Source organism: Mycteria americana, chromosome 8, assembly GCF_035582795.1.
Source record: "Mycteria americana isolate JAX WOST 10 ecotype Jacksonville Zoo and Gardens chromosome 8, USCA_MyAme_1.0, whole genome shotgun sequence".
Classification (NCBI taxonomy): Eukaryota; Metazoa; Chordata; class Aves; order Ciconiiformes; family Ciconiidae; genus Mycteria; species Mycteria americana.
Genome location: NC_134372.1, coordinates 17,259,670 through 17,280,670, shown reverse-complemented (window position 1 = coordinate 17,280,670; position 21,001 = coordinate 17,259,670). Strand labels below are relative to the sequence as shown.

General features: G+C 36.2%; 1 protein-coding gene across 7 annotated transcripts in view; it reads right to left on the bottom strand.

The window, feature by feature from the left end:
* Positions 1-21,001, bottom strand: part of TENM2 (teneurin transmembrane protein 2) — a 547,147-nt gene that overhangs the window by 503,579 nt on the left and 22,567 nt on the right. The gene's annotated exons all lie outside the window — the stretch shown is intronic.

Sequence of the window (21,001 nt, the reverse complement as noted above, 5' to 3'; positions counted from 1 at the left end):
TTTCTGTCTATGTATTTGTTTCCTACAGTAATGAACAGGACAGTAAAAAAATATAGGGAAATATTCACTGGTCTCTAAGGCTTTCAAAGGTTTTGAAAAGCAAAGTGATTTTAGCTTTTTTACATTGGGCTAAAAATAAAGAACAAAGACAGAATGAAGTGACTGGCAGTATAACTGCCAATTATTTAATTAATTTCTTAATTCACAGGGAAACTATAAAATGGTGGTTTTATTTTGTCTAAAAGCAGTTTATATTTTCTCCTCTTCCTCTATATACTTATCAGAATAAAGCTACACAGTGGAAGTTCATACACTAAGTAAGAAACATACTTAAGTGCCTTCTATTAATAAAGATATTAACTGGGACTTTTTTTTTTTTTTTTTAAGTATTACAACTTCTTTCACAGATTAGCCAGGAAACATCATACAGTATGAAATCTATCTGGTTCATCTATCTATGTCAGCCCTCTCCGGTCTCACACCTAGCTGTTAAAGTATTTTTTGGATATGGGATGTATGCACACAACTACAGAAAGTAAAACTGGGCCCTACTTAATATTTATTCCTAGAGCTCATCAATTAAAGGAAGATGATTCATTTCTTCTGGAAGACTGAGCTATGTGTTCATCCAGCGACAGCTAGACAGCAACATCGAGCATGACAAGAGGGAGGAGACACGCTCTCTTTCACCCCTAGGTTAATCAGTAAACAGGCCAGCAGCAAGAGAGTGGCCAACAACATCAGGTAAAGAAGTATCACTGACTGGATGCTTCTGAAGAAATGAAGCATTTAGTGGCAATGTTTAAAAAGAATATAAAAAGGCTGACATTTAAAAAGTCAGCTCTCTCATCATCACCAAATTAACCTGAACCCACCTAGTTAGGAGTATATTTTAACCTGCCTTCTAATATTTATTCTAGTAATCAGAAATTTTGTGGTTTAGTCAAAAGCAATGAACTGAACAGTCCTAAAAATGAGCTTCTCAAGTGCACTTCAGTCTAGAGATTTTTTGCCTTTTTTTTTTTTTAAATAAGAGCTCTAGCATGACACTTAGATGAAACAAAGTTACTTTTAAAGAAAATTTAAATTTTAATCATGTGCAAATTCAGTAGAAGACATTTAATAAAACCAGCTCAATTGATTAGAGTTTTGTTTTAGCCATATTAGCAAACTAATCTTAGACTCATAAAAAAAAGGTCAAAATCAAGCCAAAATATAAAATAGATATAAAAAATTGAGTGAACTGAAGCCTACTAGCCCCACACTTTCTGACCTACACAGGTAGAGTGCATGTTGACATTAGATACACGTTAAAATTACCGAACTCATCATGAAAGTGAAATTTTCAAGTTTTCTTGTCTGCTGGTGGCATAAATGTCTACAAATACACACCAATTATGAATATATTAGCTTAATTAAGCAGTTTTACATATGCAGTAAAACATTTTAATGATATTCTGTGGATTTTAACAGCCATTACAAGCCCAGGTGATTTCACTCTGATTAGCATCCTGTATTGACGTCAAAATCTGACTATAACATCTGATGCAAAAAACAATCTTCAGATAAATTCTTACTTCAGTTGTCTGAGGAAAATGGTAAAGGCACTGAAACTGGAAGGAAAATATAGTATTCACAGAATTCATTCATCCATTTGACTTTTATTATTACCTGGGAACTTGGCATCTTCCAGAAACGTGGAGAAAAAGATTTAAAAACTGACCAAATTTAAAAAATGTGACAAGTGGATCAGATCAACTCAAGAACACAAACAGAATCAGCCTCTGAGCCTCTGGAAGAGGATTTTCTATGCTGCTTCTCAGAAATCTCCTTACAGTCTTACAACAGAAAATCTCAAGCATTCTGATGATAGATATGAAATATTCTAGAGATTTCCCTCACTAGCAAAAATATGTTCTTCTCTGGTAGACTCTAAATTCGTTTTATTTATTAATTTTCAGTATTTGCTTCTGCAAAATATTATTTGAGAGTGTTCTGTAAGACAGCATACAACGGCAGAATAACTTGTCCTTGGATACCCATGGATAACCACATAAGAACATATTTTGGAGGTGTTTTTGACATCTATATGCATACATAAATAAAAGCATTTTTTAGATATATATATATCTAAAATTATAAAAATGTATCTATATATATAATACTTCCCAATATCTTCGTAGCCCTTAATTTACTGTAAAATCTGAGTAAAAAGAGATAGAAACACTATAGTTATGTTCTCTAGACCTGTTCTTGATCTGGATCATATTCTCCTACATGCCTCATTTCCCTAAAATGAAATTGTCCACATCTCTTGAATAACATATGAACTGCTTTCACTAATATAATACTCTCTTATTTGCTCAGCCGTTATTGAGCATTAAGGTATTAATGGCATTAGTAGACCACCCTTGTAAATTCAGATAGAGGATAAATATAGTTCTGGATGCACAGAAATCATTTATCCAATAATTCATAGCAGAAAGAACCCTACTATTACTTTGCAAATAAAGTATAGTCTCACAAACAATGAGAAAATGTCTAACTCATTTCATATCCACTCATACTGGCAGAATACTCCATATGGGATCCTGATGACAGAAAGGTCACCAAGAACAATGCAGCCTTCCTTGCCCCCACCGCCAGTAGAAACTACAGCACCTATGAGCTGGAGCAAGGAAACACAGACATAGCCTGGCCTGGGGTTAAGATTTAGTGTCTCCTTCAAGAAGTATCTTCCTTATAGCTCTTTAAGTGATTAGGAGACCAAGCAAATCAAGACCACCTAGAAGAAAAGCAAAGGAAGGAGGACAGCAGTACCTGTTGCTTGCCATACCCTAGGAATTAAAATTGTACTGCTGTGTATTCACAGAGAGAAATTTGGTCCACGAGCTAAAATGCGCTACTTAGCACCAGCAGTCAAGGCAGATGGATGACTTCTTGCAGTGTTATACAGCATATTCTATTTCTAGGGCTTGCATGGAGTTAGATAGTAACTGCATTTTACTGAAACTTCACTTGCAATATAGGACTGAAATGCGCAGGCAGAATCCATTCCTGCACATTCAAAACGTAAGAGTGTTTTCTTTCAGATTCTTGTAGCATCTGCTATGTTGCCGGTGACACTAAGTGAAAAGAGATAAATAATATCAGATCCTTGTTTGTGGAAAAGAAAGAAACCTCTTTCTCTTGAAGAACACACCACCAAAAAAAAAAGTCACAAGGTTTTTTGCTTTTTCGCTTTTTCATATGCAACAGAGCTTACTAGCCTCCATCCCCAGTCCCTTCATCCCCACCTGGAGAAATCACCAGACCATTTTCATTAAAGAAAAGCAGTTAATACCAGCTTCTCTCTTAAGGCATATGTAATCTCTCATACAAAAATAGACCAGTAGTATACTAGTTTAGAAGTGTAATATCATTTTATGTACTTGATCATCATTGCCCATAATCTACATGCTGTGAATAATCTCTCAATAGAGTAAAAAAGATATTTTCCTTTTAATTAATACATTACTTCTATTAACCTTTGAGCACATTTCCTTTTACAGAAATGTACTACTTATTTAGTATATAAATGCTTACTAAAAGTGTGTTTAATTCAACGATGTACAATTCTACTCATTATCTCAGCTAAGACTAGGAAGCATTGCCATATAAGCGAAGGTTATTTTCACCTAACCTCTAGGCAGAGGTTTCATTTGGGTAATTACAAATTGCAGGAATTGCCCTTCTGAAGATTAATCTAATCCAGCTGTGATCGCTACAAGATGCCTCAGAGAAAGATATCTGAAACCAGTAAGGCACAGATATGATAAATTTGCCTTCAACACTAGATCAGCAGTTCAAAACTGGGCTAAGTCTAAAATCAAAAGGGTGAATATCACTTACATTCTTTGCTACTATAATCAATTACAAGAAGTAAGGATAATAAGAAACATTTATTTAAGACATTCCATCCTTTCTCAAACTTTTGTTATGTTCATAGCTATAATGATTTTTGCTGGCATGAGTACCACAATTTAGCTCCAATCTGTGGTATATGAAGAGGTCATTCTTTTTAACAAACTCTGATGCACACTTAATTTTTCTCGATTTTTTATGAACTTATTATATATTATTCTCACTTCTTATAATGCCAGGGAGAACAGATTATTACAATCTCATTTTTTAATCCACTTATTGTACACATTTTTAACCTGTAACCTTTTTACTCATCTTCCTTATCCAATAAACAGCTGCCATTGTTTTAATCCTTCTTTGTATTTCACCTGTTTCAATACTATTCTTTTCCCATGGTTAAAGATCCTGTTCTGCAAAGTTTTACTTAATTTTGTTTCTAATTCTACACTATCAGATACTCCAAACTGAGACTCCAAACCTAAGCTAAGGGATACACTACTGTCTTCCTGCATTTCTGAAGCTTTTCTACTATTTTATTTATAATTTTTGAAAAAAAATATATTAATGTAAGCCCTTTCTTTTGTAAATGAGAACATTTACCCCCTCACCTCCCCCCTTGATACATCATTATAAAATACACTGCATCCTTCTGGTGGTTTAAATATACTTAAATCAGAAGTATCTTTTCTGTGCAACATCCAGGAATTTTAACCACGTAATCACAATGACTAGCCTCTGTGGCAAATCTAGTATTAGCATGAAACAAGCCTGGAAAATTCTATCTCTTAACATCATTGATATTACAATGACTGCAATATTCCATCTCGGAAGAAAGCACAAATTCAAAAAGAAAAGCACAAGGAAAAGATTAGCTCTTCTTTTACTGTGATCCCTCCAAGCAAAGGAAACATCACATGGTTCAGGAGGCCAGGTAAGAGAGGAGATATTAGCCACTCTAGCCATGGGACTCACCAACCTACAGCAGGTTTATGGGCTAGCTTTTCCTCCCCTTTACAATATTCATAAATGTTATTACATAAACTGAACTGTTTACCTGAACTCTCCTAACATTATTTCCTAACTCTCTATCCATTTTTCCCTAATAATAGTCCCTTGGTAGCATGGGAAAGGGGCAGTATAAGCTCCTGTGAAACAAACTCACTACTGATCAAACACTGAAAATACCAGAGAACGGATTCCTTAGAAATTTGAAAATGACAATAATGAACAAGCTATACCTTGTTCTGGGTCTTAAAATCTATACCTAGGAGTTAGCATTAGCAGGGCTTCCTACACATTTCTGTTACTGCCTACTAAGAAGATTTGCCGATGACATTTTCATTTAAGATTATTAAATTTCAGGTATTGGTAGTCAGGAAAGCTAAACAATTTATAACTAAGCGAATGTCAACTTTAACTCTTAATGATGATAAATCTTGCTTTCGTAGAACACAGTTGTGACAAAGGCATCAGGAAATGCTTTATAGATATTACCGAGAAGTATGAGAATACCACAGAGGTCTTGATGCCCATCTCCGACATCCTGTCACCCAGCCCACATGTGCATACAATACATAAACACCCCACTCCGGTAATTCTTACTACCGTTTAGAATATACATGTCCATTGTGAAATTTTGTTACAAATACTAACACAGTAGTATGCAGACAAGTATTTTTAAAATTCAACAGAAACACAAGGGTTTTCTTAAAAGTGAAACTCTGGCAGCTTCGGTCCCTTCTGCCGCAAACTGACTAGAAGCAGCAAACAGAAATCCATACACACATTATAATGCGTGGTTTGAATTTGAAATATATTTTCTAGTTTCTCTCATCAATGACAGCAAAATCCTTTAATTGTCTTTTTTATAATCCTCTTTCTGCCTTGCTCCTTTCTGACTTGGAGATTCCCAAGCCTAATACCAGGATACAGATGTTTCTCTTTTTGACAGTAAGTCTGTTGACAGTATTAATACAGTAGATTCATATCCACTTAAAAAATTATAAGGTTTATAAAACCAGACATCTAATGAGATTTCACTCTAGCTCACAATATTATATAATCTTCAGTTATGTGATTGCATTCTACTTTTTTCAGTAAAGTTTCCTTCTTCAGTGACTGTGGAGGGACTCTCATTTTTTTTTTAAACCTTCCTCATTCAGTCTTTATATACCAAATAGAGAATACAATATTTTAATATACATCATACACATTTTCTACGTTTATGCTGACTGTAGTCTCTGAGAACATCGCAAACCTCACTTTATTTATCTTCACCTCCTTGTGAGACGAGCTTTTATCATCCCCATTTTGTAGCTTTTAAACTAAGGAAAGGGAGAATAGAACAGCCTCTTTTCAGAGCACACACTAATTTTGGCAGAACAAGTACCATCTAAAAATTATATTTCTGGCATCACCTTATGGTGATGAACTTCTTTTTAATAGTATGCTGGTTTAGGGCAAAGTATGCATTTATTGTTTTCTCCTCAAATGCTGATATTGATTAAGGACAAAATCAGATTTGGGAGGACAAGAGGATGGAGCTAGGTGGCAAGCATGATTATTATTTATTATCTACCCAACACAGCTCAGGTTAAAATGTAATTCTTCAGGCTAATGTTTTACTTTCTTAGGCAGTCTTTCATTTATTGCAAGCTTTCCAACTTTCCAAGCTCTGAGGAACGGTAAAAGGAGAACAACTTCATTTATTACAAAGGGATGTGTTATTCCTACAGATCTGTCCATTCTGAAACCTGAAGGAGACAGGAAAAAAAGTATGCAATTCTGTAAGCAATTGCTCTCCTCTCCTCTGCTGCTTTGCCCTTCTGTGTTCTGCCTAGGCGCACTTCTCCTCCTTCTCCTCGCTGATTAAGTGCCAGCAGGAAGCAAATTCAGGGCTGAGCCTCCCCTATTATTCCCCGTGATGGTGCTTGGCAGCAGCACAGGAAGAACAGCTATGGGAAAGTCCTGCTCAGACCTGACCCTGCAGGCCAGCAGCAGCTCCTCGGCACACATGCAAGCTTTCATCGGTTCTGCAGTCAAACTCCAGTAACTCTATCGTATTTCAGCAGAGATGCATAGACAGATAGCAGGGAAAGATTTTCCAATCTTGGAATCTCTCATTCAAAAGATGGAGATACTTTAGTTCAATCAACACAGTGGTCACGTGATGTTTTCACCGCAGGCAAAATAACGTATTTTCTCTAGCATCATTCTCAGAACCAGTCAGATACTCCCTGTCCATCTCCAAACAAACCCAAAGTAGACAGAACTCATGGCAAATTTCAACCTAAATAGTTCAAGCTATCAAAGTTTTGAGGTGTTATTCTAAGAAATGTATGCAAGTATACACAACACATTAACATGCAAATAAGATCTTCCTTTCTCAAAGCAACTTTAGGCCTCTCCCTGTATCAACTTATCTCTAATGAAATGTATCATCTATCATTTAGAAGGCAATGACTGTTTTGTGATCAAAATCAAATTAAAAATCCACAGGGTTTTGTGTGCTAAACGTGAACAATGCATACATGTATTTGCATAACTATGTCCCATGTCAATGATGGCTTCCTGGGCAACCTCCAGCAGAAGGGGAAAAAATCTGCTCTTTTTAGGGCTACTTAGTGTCTAGTGAGACCGTGAGTATGACCAGTAATTTAACACACTCTAATCTGATTTTCTGCACTTTTTGCTAAAGTGACAAGAAAACATGAGAAATGTTTTATATTTAAAACTACAACAATACACTTTTTTCCTATGTGAACGAGACTGGAAATGGTTCTGCAGATGTGATAATAGACATTTTAGCATTCTGAAATTAGTTGTGCCACATTATTCATGCCAAAATACGTTCACTAAAGTACAAAGTTAACAACTGGGCTGTTGTGCAGCATTGGGGACCAGCAGCAACTAACTTCCACGTGTTAAAAAGAAAGACTGAAAGCAGCCCACAAAAACTGTGACTGAGGGAAAAATAATACAAATTCTGTTCTTTTCATCTGTAAAAAGTAGACAACAACATTGTGCTAACACAACTGTCCAAATGAGCTAATGTACCTCTGCAGTGACAAATAGTGCATTTTTGGGATAAAATCTCTACCAATTCACAGCCATGTACTGTGATACACTCCAACAAGAATGGGGTTACCAATGACTAAAATTCAGTTCCTATTACTTTTTCTTTTACAAGCAGCAGAGAAAGAACAGAACATGAAGCTTCGTGGCAAGTAATGATGTTCTTGCTGTAAACTTCCCAGCTCCAGTGCAAACACCATTGAAGTAACAATGGTTTTTGGAGGGGGTTTGCGTTGCTGTTTTTTTGGATAGAATCTTATGAAAAGGAGTTAGAGTGCATATTTTCTATTCCCAGTCCAAAATGACTCAATCTATAGAATAATTTTGTTATATGCCTGTTTCCTTTTTGGAGATAACAAATTTCTAAATAAAATTCACCACAGAAGCACCAAAAAGATTAAGAATATACCTCATTTGTGTACATAAAGGGATAGTTACCATAAAAGAACACAGAAAGAATTATTTTAAAATTGCCTTTTCATGTTAAACAACCTGCTCAACACCTGATAATATCTCCAGTCACACAGATAGTATTTTCCTATGAAGGAATAACAACTACGGCGCCATGGAAAACACAAACTTCAAAGAGGAGCCAGTTTTAAAGATCGTATAAGGAGAGAATGAAGTGCTATCCCAATAGAGAAGAGCTAGAATTTAGTATCTGTACTGACTATCCATGTTTGAAATGCACAGTTAGGCTCATTTGGCACAAAGAAGTACAATAATTAGACCATGGTACCCACATAATCTAAGGTCTCAGCTTCCACCACTAAAAAATGGTATGAGTCATTTGCATTCTAGTCTAGCTCATGAAGATGCTGGTCTTCTGTTGTAAAAGCACTTTAGATACATCAGAAAAGGACAGTGAGTTCTCCTTGGTCTCCAGGAAAAAACCTCAGTTGGCCATAAATATATAGATCTGAGTACTTCTGGATAAAATCACTTTACAGCTACTAATCTTCATTGACACACGAATCTGAGTTCAATTATTAAGAAAGATTTCTATGAAAATCTATAGGAAACTACCAGGGGATAAATTAGCTGGTGATAATTTGATGAATTCATGAAAAGCCTTTTCTTATTTTTATACTGTTAAATCAAGATTTAAAAACACTACAAAATAAACCACTGTTCACGACTTGATAAATAAACTGTGCTTAAGAAACAGTGTAAGTCACAGGTAATAAGCTTTCATACTTTCAGAACTGTTTAATTGGGAACTCTCAGAAAACCTGAATCAGCTGTCATCACAGACGAAACACCTTAATTGTTTTCTTTTATACCTTGCTTCACAAGTTAGGAACATGGATACTCTATATTTTATGAAGGTCCCCAGGTGCATATAAAGATTTCTTAGCACTAGCAGCTGTCAGCTGTTTAGTCACAAGGTGCTTCTTCACTGTAAACATCATGTCACCTAGAAATAATGGCAATGTAAATTGTATCCTGTACAGTAGAATAAAAGAAGTTTAAACCATTATTCAACTCAGAACTTCTATGTTTACATTCTGAATGACGTTGCTCATAATAGGTTTTAGAAATGCCAGAGATGCCAGCCTTTAACTCTGCATTTCTAATCCTGCTAGGAGGACAATCAGTAGACCAACGTGAATGACTTCGAGGACTGATAAAGCAATTAATCTAAAATGGAAAGAAGAGCTTCTCGAAAAATGCAAACAATTTAAATGCATTACGATATGAATTAAACAAGTATATTGAGCGAATCCATATAAACTTTATGCCAATCTTAAAGAATAATGAAATTAAAATCATTTGAGCACTATAATTTTGAAGAAAAAGTTATATATTATAATCAAGTATCAAGGAAAACAGATTAAGCTCTTTGAGACAGTATACCTACTAAGAAACAGACACAACTACATTTTCTTTTATTCATCACTTGTGTTCATTTTATGAAGAGATCAGGAAACTTCTTTATTTATTTGATTGAATTATCAATTGCTTTCAGCTTTTAATTTTTAATCCTAGTAAAATAATTAGTTATTTTCACAGCCAGTCAGTTGTGGTATTATAAATGGAACAGTTGGCACCAATTCAGAATACTATTGGTCCTGAACTTTGCTACAGATGAAATATACACCCTTAATACAGGATTTCTTTTATCTACCAATGACTATAATTTGTAGACTGCATACACAATCACGAACACAGAAACTGAGTGCATCCTGGCCTTTCTGGCATGTACAATAGCTGCAATGCTATAGGCAACAGCACAGCAGATCCATCAGTTCCATTGCTGGAACTGACTGGTCTTACCAGGCTTCTGCAGAACTACAGAAGGAAGAAATATGACCTCCTTCCATGCGCCTCTTTTCCTTCCCTACAGTGGCATTTTTCACACACACAAAACAAGCTGCTGTTCTGATTCCCTTTTTGCTAGTCACTGTATAGCCAAGTGCAACAACTTCATTTTAGCCTGTTGCACTTGGGCCACTGTGCTGGCAGGCACATGCTGTTCCCAACATTCTCTTCCTACCTCAGCAGCACAGCTCTGCTTGGTTCATGTGGTCTGTTTCTCTATTTTATCTAAATTTCTGTCTGTTCCAGTGGTTCAGAATTTCAGTTCCAGTGTTTTAATTTTAATTTAGATTACTTTTCCCTTCTTCTTCAATGAACAGAAGTGAAGATTTGTGGTATGTGCCAATAAATAGCTTATAGATTATGTTTATACTAACTTTCTGCTGTTTGAAACTGTGTCTTTGTTTTTATAAAACTCCATTTTAACAATAGGGCCAGTTGTTGCCCTTCTGTTGTCCTTTCCCTTCCATTTTTGTCTAAGATTTGAAGGACCAATGGCACTGACTTTGATTTGGTTAATAACAGAATGGAGATGCAAATGTGGCAAGCAGTAAGTTAAGCTCCAGCCACCACTTCAGCATTGATCCTCTGAAGAGGCAATATCAAGATATCTCAACTAAAACTATGATTTTGTCAAATCTTCTTTTATGTGTGGGAAAATGTTGACCCTGATTTTTAAAAACTTATTTTAAAAAAATTATTTTCCCGCACTAGGTCAACTATTCTACACAAGAACCAGTTGTAATAAAAAACATCTTACTGCCTAGCCCTTCTTTATTGCTTAGTTCTGCATTAAAAATCTTCAGTCTAAAACCAAAATCTTAGTGAGGCATTATTATTCGGAGATAACACAGTAAATACTACAAAGAGAGCCAGACCAAAATTTGATTCATTTGAGAGTTACTGTGCAGGCTGTGTTATTTGACTATTTTTAATACACACGTCATCTCACTTTGTAAGTGCCTCACTTTACTTGCTTCATAAGTGCCTTGCAGATCAGGTGAAATGATAAATTCACATCTCACTGATAAAGGTCAAGTACACCTAGGTATCATACGATGCCATTATTTTTTTTTTAATTTTATTATTATTTTTTACTTGCCGACTTCAATTATAGAATTCTTTGGATTTTACAAGAGTGAGATTAGATTGGATTATTCACTAATCCTCACACTAGTTCACACTTTTTAACCTACCGACCATTTGCAAAGAAGCATTTTAGGCTAGTTCATGTATTTCCTTTTTGGCTATATGGGAGTCACTGGCAGTTTTCAACCTAAAATCAGGTTTGTTTTAAAATGGAGTATGGAGTAGGTAAGGACAGCACTGAAGACTAGGGATGAAAAAAAAAAATGTCCTCTCTCCTGCTTACAGGATACCTTGCATGAGAGAGCTTGCCCATTCTGCTCCCAGTCTCTTTTTACACTATGTGAATACTGACAGAAATACTGTGGCTGTGTGGTACTGTTGTACATCTCTTGCCTGTGGCCCTTCAGTCACTGTCTCATCTGAAAAAAATTGTTTTCTTAATTACCGGTGTAATAGAGCATGTGAGCTAAGCTGGCCAGCAGCTTCAGATGGCTTAAGCTACCATGACAGCCTCTGGATACTTCACAGATTTATCCATCACTTTCAGACTGATGAACCTCTGATTCGGCTAAGCATATTAAAACTTGCCAGCACATCTATTTAAATTTCAGATTTGTGGTTCTCAAAGGCATTTGGTTGCTCTATTTTCTTCTTTGTCATCTCTTTAATGACTTAAGACCAGAGAACAGGCATACATGTTGGAAAACTACCCTTGATTTAAGTTCTTCTAGAACTTACTTTTGTCATGGGAACTGAACACAGCACATGTTTTACAGCTTTTTTTTCTTTTTGGTATACTTCTTTTTTTAAAAAACTTGGAATTTGGCACACAATGTGTATGGATACATAATCAAGGAGAAAGCCATTTCACCCTTCAACGGGAAAGCCAAAAGAAAGATCCCTCAACCCAAAATAGTGAACAATCCAAAAGTTTCCAGGGATTTCTGATCTGAAAAGTCAAAAGAGAAATCACAGGATCACAGAATCATATAGGTTGGAAAAGACCTTTAAGATCATCATGTCCAACCGTAAACCTAACACTACCAAGACCACCACTACACCATGTCCCTAAGCACCTCATCCAAATGTCTTTTAAATACTTCCAGGGATGGTGACTCAACCACTTCCCTGGGCAGCCTGTTCCAATGCTTGACAACCCTTTCAGTGAAGTAAAATCTCCTAATATCCAGTCTCAACCTCCCCTGGTGCAACTTGAGGCCATTTCCTCTCGTCCTATCACTTGTTACCTGGGAGAAGAGACCGACCCCCACCTCTCTACAACCTCCTTTCAGGTAGTTGTAGAGAGCAATAAGGTCTCCCCTCAGCCTCCTTTTCTCCAGGCTAAACAACCCCAGTTCCCTCAGCTGCTCCTCATAAGGCTTGTGCTCTAGACCCTTCACCAGCTTCATTGCCCTTCTTTGGACATGCAAATCTATAGCTAGCTAATCAGAAGTGTACAGTACTGGTCAACTGTGGTCCTCTAAGTCATTTTAGGGATAACTTTAAAAAGTCCAAAATGGGGGACCCACAAATCAAGACATTCAAAGTCAACTGTGTTCTCTGTAGAGGGGAAAGATACATTTTTTTTTTAAAGCAGAAATGATCTGCACAAAATCATAAAATCGTATGAAAGATGGCCTGGTAGAAGTCAAGCACTGAACTAATCATATTCCTGTTGATTCTTTTTAAAATTACTAATATCTAATAATATGTTTGAAAATGACCTCTGAAGTGAAGTTGCTTTTAAAATTAAATGCAGGGTAACATGCATGGACACCATGTACCACACATCCTCAGGAACTACTCACCCAAGTAAATATTGTGCACTGACCACATACATACCAGAATTTTCCAATGTCGTTTTGTGGGCTGGAGCTGGAGTGCCCTTGTTAGCACTGCAGTCTATATATCCTCCATCTCATAGGACTGGCTTGACCAGTCACAGCTAGCCAAAATTAGTAAAACCTGACGTCAGAGGACTGGTAGCAGAAAATTTGTGAACTGAAACAACTGAAACAGGCAACTGAAACAATGACCATCAGGCATATGCTCTCCTCTAGCTAACCCACCAGAGCTATATTACAATAAGAAAAACACTGTCATTTTGTTTCCATGTTACCTAAAATTTTGGCTTTGTATCTTTGACCTATTTAACAATACTTGCCTCTTCAGAGTTCCACTGCAGGGACAGCACACAGCAAATGGGTAATACTGCCGAAAATTTGTTTCCATTGCAGGCTAATGCCACTGCTATTCTATTATCAGCTTTTAACACTTCTGTTATCAGCAAATTGTCCTTTTTGGAGGGGGAAAAGAACCCTACAGAAGTCTGCTTTTATGAATGCCTCAAGCCTTCAAAATTAACAGTGAGAATCTTGTGGTCACTGTACACTCCTGTCTTAAGAGCAGATGTGGCACTGTATAGTTTTGGTATTAAGTACTGTCAAGCTTCCTTTCAAGCAAAGAACTATTTATCTACTTAACACAGAACATAGCCAACTTTTGTAAGTTTCATATATTACATTTATTTCAAAATGCTTGGCATTATTAATCCTTTTTATATTGTTAATATAAAGATTCTGCTTCAAAACCTCAAAAACCCAGAAAGTTTATTTTTTTCTCTCTTTTTTGCATTGCATGCACTGATGAACTAGCCTGCTCAGCAAGCATTTAACAGATTAGACACTTGAACATGGTTTCAGGCAATGCTCTCTCATGTTTCTGCGTATTGCCTGATAAACACTTCAAAGTAAACCGCTCATAAATATGAAATGAAAAGCCGAGAAGTCGTTATGCACAGCTTTGAGATACAAATCTCTTTATTCCCCTCTGAAGTGGAGTTTGATTGACATAATGAGTCATAGATCCTGTCCAGGGACACACTGCCTTATCCCCTTTTCCTCAGGAGACAGGGAGTCTTTAAAGAAACCCACTTCAGAACTTTCTGATAGACAGCTACAGAAAAGTTGAACACTACACAAATTTATTATTTTGTATTAATACCTACTTTAACAACTATGACATATGTCAAAGATTGATTCCAAAGCCATGAACAGGCCCCAGCATCTAAACCTTTTAAAGGAGGCCAAAGCCAAGATGTCTATTTTATCTAGTTATCACTGACACGGCAACACAGGCCTTGGATCTGCAAACAAAGGAGAACTCTTAGAGCCAGAGAGGGCCCTTGCTGAGCTGGGTACCGCTCCCTGCCGCTGCAGGGATCTGCATATCTACAGGGCCCCTTTGAGAGTCTGGGGAGTAACAGCTTCATTCCCACCCATTCAGGAACAGCTATTACTAATAGAGCTTCATGAAGAAACAGGTGAGCCCTTTGGGCTTGGGCTAGTCCACTACCAAGCCTCACATGTTCCCTTTAATGTTTGCACAAGCAGCTCCTGACTGCAAAATTGCACCACACGCATTTGCGGCACAGACCCCTCTACTGCCTGGCCCTACCTGCTAGGCTCTACCTTGGCAGAGGGGGAGAGGAGGGGAGAGGAGAGGGAGAGGGAGAGGCCAGGCGATGCTATCATCCCGAGGAAGTCCATGTTGCTACAACCCTCATTAGAAGGCATATTTATCAGGTACAGACCCCCTATAGTCATTTCCTATACTTCACAGGTCTATGCTGTGAAGGAGATTAAGACTTTTATGTGAGAAGGAGCAGTTAAAATCATCTAGCCCAAAAAACCTCTGAAATGCTAATTTAGATATTGCTGTTAATAAATGATACTGATATGAAAATATCAAAAACTATGGCATGTGTAATTGTTGGCCATTGCTATTCCACAAAACATCTATTACACAAAAAGTTGAGCTTTAAGCCACCGTGATGAAACTGCTAATCAGCAGCACTATAAAGGAAATTATGGTGTAATAAATTGCTGCCCTACAATGTTATATTCACAACCTGCATTTGCAGTATTTGTGGAGGTTTTTTAGAATGAATCCAGCAAATATCTGCCTAAGCTGAAATGCAACTTCTGGCACTTTATTTGCTAGCCATACTATATGCATTAAACTATACATCATTACTGGCTTTTGTTAGTCACTACTCCCTATGAAATAACCATACATAAAATATACAAGATCCACCACTCACAACTTTGCTTTCTTTTGTTAACAGTAGTGCTATTATTGTTAGACATGAGCCATTCACATAATTTATACAATAATACATACATCATTAAGATTTAAAAAGCAACAGTAAAAAATTAGCTTAATTTGTGGTGTTCAAAATGCACTAAAAAATATTGTTATTTTGCCAATAAAAATGAAAAGGCTAGTATCTATAAAAAAGCATACAGTGAAACAATGAAATGGTGAGAAGAATAAATATTAAAAGAACTGAATTCATATTACATATAAATAATGAAACATTCAAGCCTAGTTTTGCAGCAAAAGGTTGAAAGGGAGATTTAAAAGCTTAAGATGACGAAAAAGCCACAATGTTGTATTGTCATCCATCTACAAAGAACATTGCTGCCTCTTCTCAGTCAGTGACTGAGATTACCAAGACATTATTTTTCCCTCTGAAACATTTCTTGTTAAAAACTTTTACTGTTGTTACTTATTGTTTGCAAATTGCGAACACATCTTGACCCTGCTCTATGTATTGTGAGCACTCTTCCTTCTCTGCTGTATATGATCACTCACATCTTAAATGTCAATAGTCTGCACTGGCTTTTCTAATCACTAGTAAGCAATATATATTACATCAAAATACAAATACATGAATTGCAACAAATACAGAGCAAAATGAGGAAGCACTGAAAAAGCCAAAAACTAAATCAAAGCTTATGACTATAAGCAGGCATTCTCCAATTTTGCAGTTTTTTATTATGGATTGCCCCTTCTATGTAAATTAAAAATCTTTAGCCCACATTGCAACTGTTTGTACCTATTTTGAATATTTGTTAGGAGTCATTATCATACAAACAACTAAAGAATTATGGGTATGCATCTTAGCACATATCTGAAACAACTGTCATGCACAAGTATTAATTTTAACACATGTATTATTCCAGGGTAGTGTTGATAGATTGCCACACTGAAAGGCAAATGAGGCATCTGAAACATTCTGAATTACTGAAAGTCTTCATAAGATCTTCTGCAGCACTCAATTCATATGCAATTTAATTAATATTAGACATATGAGTAAAACTGGATACTTCAAAAAAACCTAGACCCTAAAATAAACAAGCCTTTTCAATGATAACTGTATTAGAAATAAAGTATGTTTCTATAAACTAATGTTATTTCAAGAGATTATACTTCTGTTACTGAGCTTTCATTACAAGATGCAAAATATTTTGATAGGGCTTCAAGCAGCATTAGGTATTCTGATGAGGTCCAAAAAGCACAGCTGTCAGTCATACCTTTGGCTCTGTCAGTCACTTCAGCACACTGAAACCAAGTTGTCTCCAGGATAAGTGCTCCTCGGAGATCTGCAGTTGCTGCTTGACCTACAGCTGAAAAGCAAGTGCTTCGCTCACTAGATCTATTAGCCCTTTGACTTCATTCATTCACTAGCTAATAAAAATACATTGCTAAAGTGAGTGATTAATTCAATTTCTTTAGAGAGAGTGCTAAATTCTTGAAGCCTCTAGTATGACTATCCATGGAGGCTCCAAGACATTCATGTAATTAGTTATTAATTATGGAACTGCACTTAGAAATCTGGTAAGAGCCACTAAGTTTTTAAATTTTTTCTTTTCATCTTCCCCCCAAGAATACCCTTTCCTTACTGCACCATAGCTTCATTTAACATAGACACTAAAACAACTATAATCTCTACTTATTTTTATGTAGTTATCTTTGCACTGGAAGCCTGTTCAACAAATCATCATCTTTCCATTTCTTGTCCGTGCTTTTCAGGTTTGACATCAACACAACAGCTTAAACAATAGCTTGCTGTTGCTCCTAAAGGAACAAGACTTCCATTAAGAACTGCAGGAGTTAGACAATTTGAAAGAAAGGAAGAAACCCCAGAACACTTACGCACATACCATTGAATGCAAGCCTTTCCTTCCATTACTGGAGAGAACCAACAAATATTTAAAATTACCTAAGATACCAATGTATAACAAGGAGTCTGGAAAGCATTCCGACACAAAAATCTGGGAATCTGACCTGACAGTCCATTGCTTTGACGTGAAAAATGCCATCTTTTTTCTTTGATATTTAAGATATATTATATCTTGGTATCTTCTGATCCAAGTATGGCACTGTGATGAAAATACTAGACAATGCAAGTGTCCAACCTAGAAGAGGCAGTTCCCTTCCAATCACGTTGACAATTTTTTTCATTTGTAACTAGACAGAGAATATATATAGTCAGTTTTGATTCCATTTTAAGTTTTGTAAATGAGGCTTATGTTAAACAAGTTCCATATAGCTGGACTTAATGGGGTAAACAAATCCACAACATATTTTGGAAGCATTTATAGGGGCTTCCTTCCCCGCTTAAATCTCATTCTGTGGAGAGAAAAGAAGGAATGCTTTTACATGTGTTACAGTCAATTCTAGTTTCACATACTGGAACAGCTATAACTGTAAGAGAGAGGCCATATCTGCTATTTCAGTCATCTGAATTGCCTTCAACCTTCATCTGAAAGCTTCACCAGTTTTCAAAAAACAAAACAAAACAAAAAACATACAGAAGAATTCCACAAAACCCTACAGAAGTCTGCAAAATGTGCAAAGAGGAGCGCTTCACTTTTAAAGCTGCTGGTAATGCAGGCATTCATTTTCAGTACACACAGAACAGTTGCAGCTTAGTCCAGAGGAATGAGCAAGAATATCTTCTACTCATGCATATGTTTACATTTACAAAAAATTCTTCCCATTTATGCCAGTAGCTAAAAATTATTAAATTAGCTAAAAATTTCTGATAAATAGTCAAACATTCAACAGTGTTGTAATTCAGAGCTTATTTGAAAGCTGGCAACCAATTGGAAGAATATGTTTTTGAAGACAAACTAAAAAAAGTAAAATATACATAACTATATGTACTTCTTCAGTTGCCATTTTCAACAAAGTGACATATATATATTCTAGTACCCTCAACTCAGGAAACAATTATTTTTGGATAAAAACCACTTATTTGGATGACCTGCACTGCACAGTTGTCTGTGCAATGGCCAACAATAACCTGAGCTCAACATAACTTGAAGGATGCCATCAGAAAGACTGCATTTCAGTGATGGAAAGCATGATCCTTCCTACACAGTATGCACTGCACTATGCATTTAGTCCTTTGAGAGCTTTCAGGATGAAAAGACTATAGTTATTACTACCATCATTATTATTAATGAAAAATACACATGTAAAATTAGGTTTCGAACACAATGTTTTATAGCCCCTATTTGTCTCTGTGGACACACGCCATAATGGCTTTAACAGACCTTTAACACTCACTGACTAATTAATCTTTACACTCAGGACCCAGCAATGAGTTTTATTCAGTAAGGAGCAGAAAATAGCATCTGTGGATTGGGCTTGCAAGGTCCATTGCATGAATAAATTGACAGGCTACAGGAAGAGTCAGTATTAAACAGCTCCTCTAGTCCCCTCAGTACTCCTGTAACAGCCTTCACCAGCCACCGAAGCTTCCCTTCGCAAACTTCTTACATACAATTTATTTTTATTTCCTAAAGTGACTCTTTTCAACCTTACAGAGACTCAGTCTTCCAAATACATTGACACTGATAGAAAAAATATTACAGGGACTAGATATCACTTTAAAATATAACTGCATTTCCAACACAACCAAAGTATGCACCAGCAAATTCAGCTTTCCTATGGAGAGCACAAACGAACCATATAAATTAATAGACCCCAGCAATTCATCAGAAAAACCTTTAGGCTTCCATTTCAAACTCAAACATGTTCTAAATATGAAAAAGCACAGGGAAAATATTCTGCAAAAAGAAAGCACAAAGAGAAAATATACCATGCAATTTCTTAATAGAATAAATCCAATCTTTACTCCTCTTAAAGGAATTTTAAAGGTATTGTAAAAGAACAAGCATATAGGGGTAAATTTCCCTCATCTCATTTGCATGATACAGTTACAGTCAATATAGCTTACCTGGAGTCTTGCTTTACTTTAGCTATAAAGCTGGGCAACCAGAACACCACCTTCAGTTACAAAAAATAAAGTGTTATGTGTTTACTAGTCAAGCTTCAGTGGTAGAGATTTCATCAAGATGAAATTATTAAGGATTCTAATTGCCTTTTCTAGTATAACTATAGATAAACCCTGGTAACACTATGAAATTCAAGGGCATGATACCTGTTTTATTCCATTCAACTAACTTCAAGAATAGCTTACTCCATTGCTTTTATAAGTAAAATTATATTAGGAAAAAAGCCTTGTGAACTGCAGCACAATAAGCAGTAATGACGACAGTACAGCACTCATTTTGAGAGTCAAAAATGGCCTCCCTAGACTGTCATTTTATCAAGGAAGATCACAAATTAGTTATGGTATATTTCTTACAACAAAGCATTTATTTTTCTGTATGCCTGTAGAGATAATATTTGTCAGATTAGCTCTTTTTCCTTTGGAGTTGTTAAACACTTGTTTAGCGAGTCTACTTTTCACGGCAAAGAGATATTAATTAAAGTCCAGTAACTGGAATCTGCACTTATTAACCATTGGAGAGACCCAGGTAAAGACATGTCTGCTCCTACACCTCAGTCTACTCTCCTTACTCCCTTTGTTTTTCCTCACTTGTTGAAGCACGTTTTCAGTTTTCCTCCATAAATTCCACAAAATCCTCCTTATCAGTGAGCTATATTCTACTCTCAAGCCACCTCTAACTGATTTCTCAGCCTGAAAAAGGGAAAGGGTGGTGAATCAACTAGGAAACAAAATCCTCATCTGCCATTGCCTGATCAGTTACAGCTTATGTTTTTATCTCCCCAAACATTTTTGTATTATAAAAAAATAAAGGCTAGTAATGCTGTATTCATCAGTATTATATATAAAAAAGACTTCAAAATTTAATAGGAGTTTATAGGGACTCAGCTTTGTGAATTACACTCATACAAAAAAAAAAAAATCTGAAGTAATTTCTATTTGATTTGAATCCCATTTATGTATGACAATATCTGCTATGTTAAGAGATCCTGACAGGAACAGTCCAGCTGAAATTGCAAGCACGTGAAGCTGGCAGCTGGCTCTCTTCCCGCTTACCTGCAATCCTCTCAAGTGGGGGAGGAACATTACCAAGCACTGTGTAAACTTTCACTCCTGCTTTAGAATTAAAATAAACCCTGGCAAAAAAAATAAGGAATCTATTAGATTAGGTTTTATTCAGATTAACCATTTACACAAAGTTCACGTTTAGACTAACTTCCTAACTGGCAACACGTTATGCATACATTTTAAAAGCAATGTGGTGTAGAAATAGTCGTGTTGTGACCAGCTATATCACGTTCATCATTAGGACTGAAATAGTCATAGCCCTGTCCATCAGAAAACTGTAAGTGCAAGGAAAATGTAATTCCAGCATAAGAAAGACTGGCAAAAGCAGCTGCATAATTCCAGTCTATTGGTCCAGTTCATCAGAAAACACAAATAAGGATCCACAACATACCACTTACATAT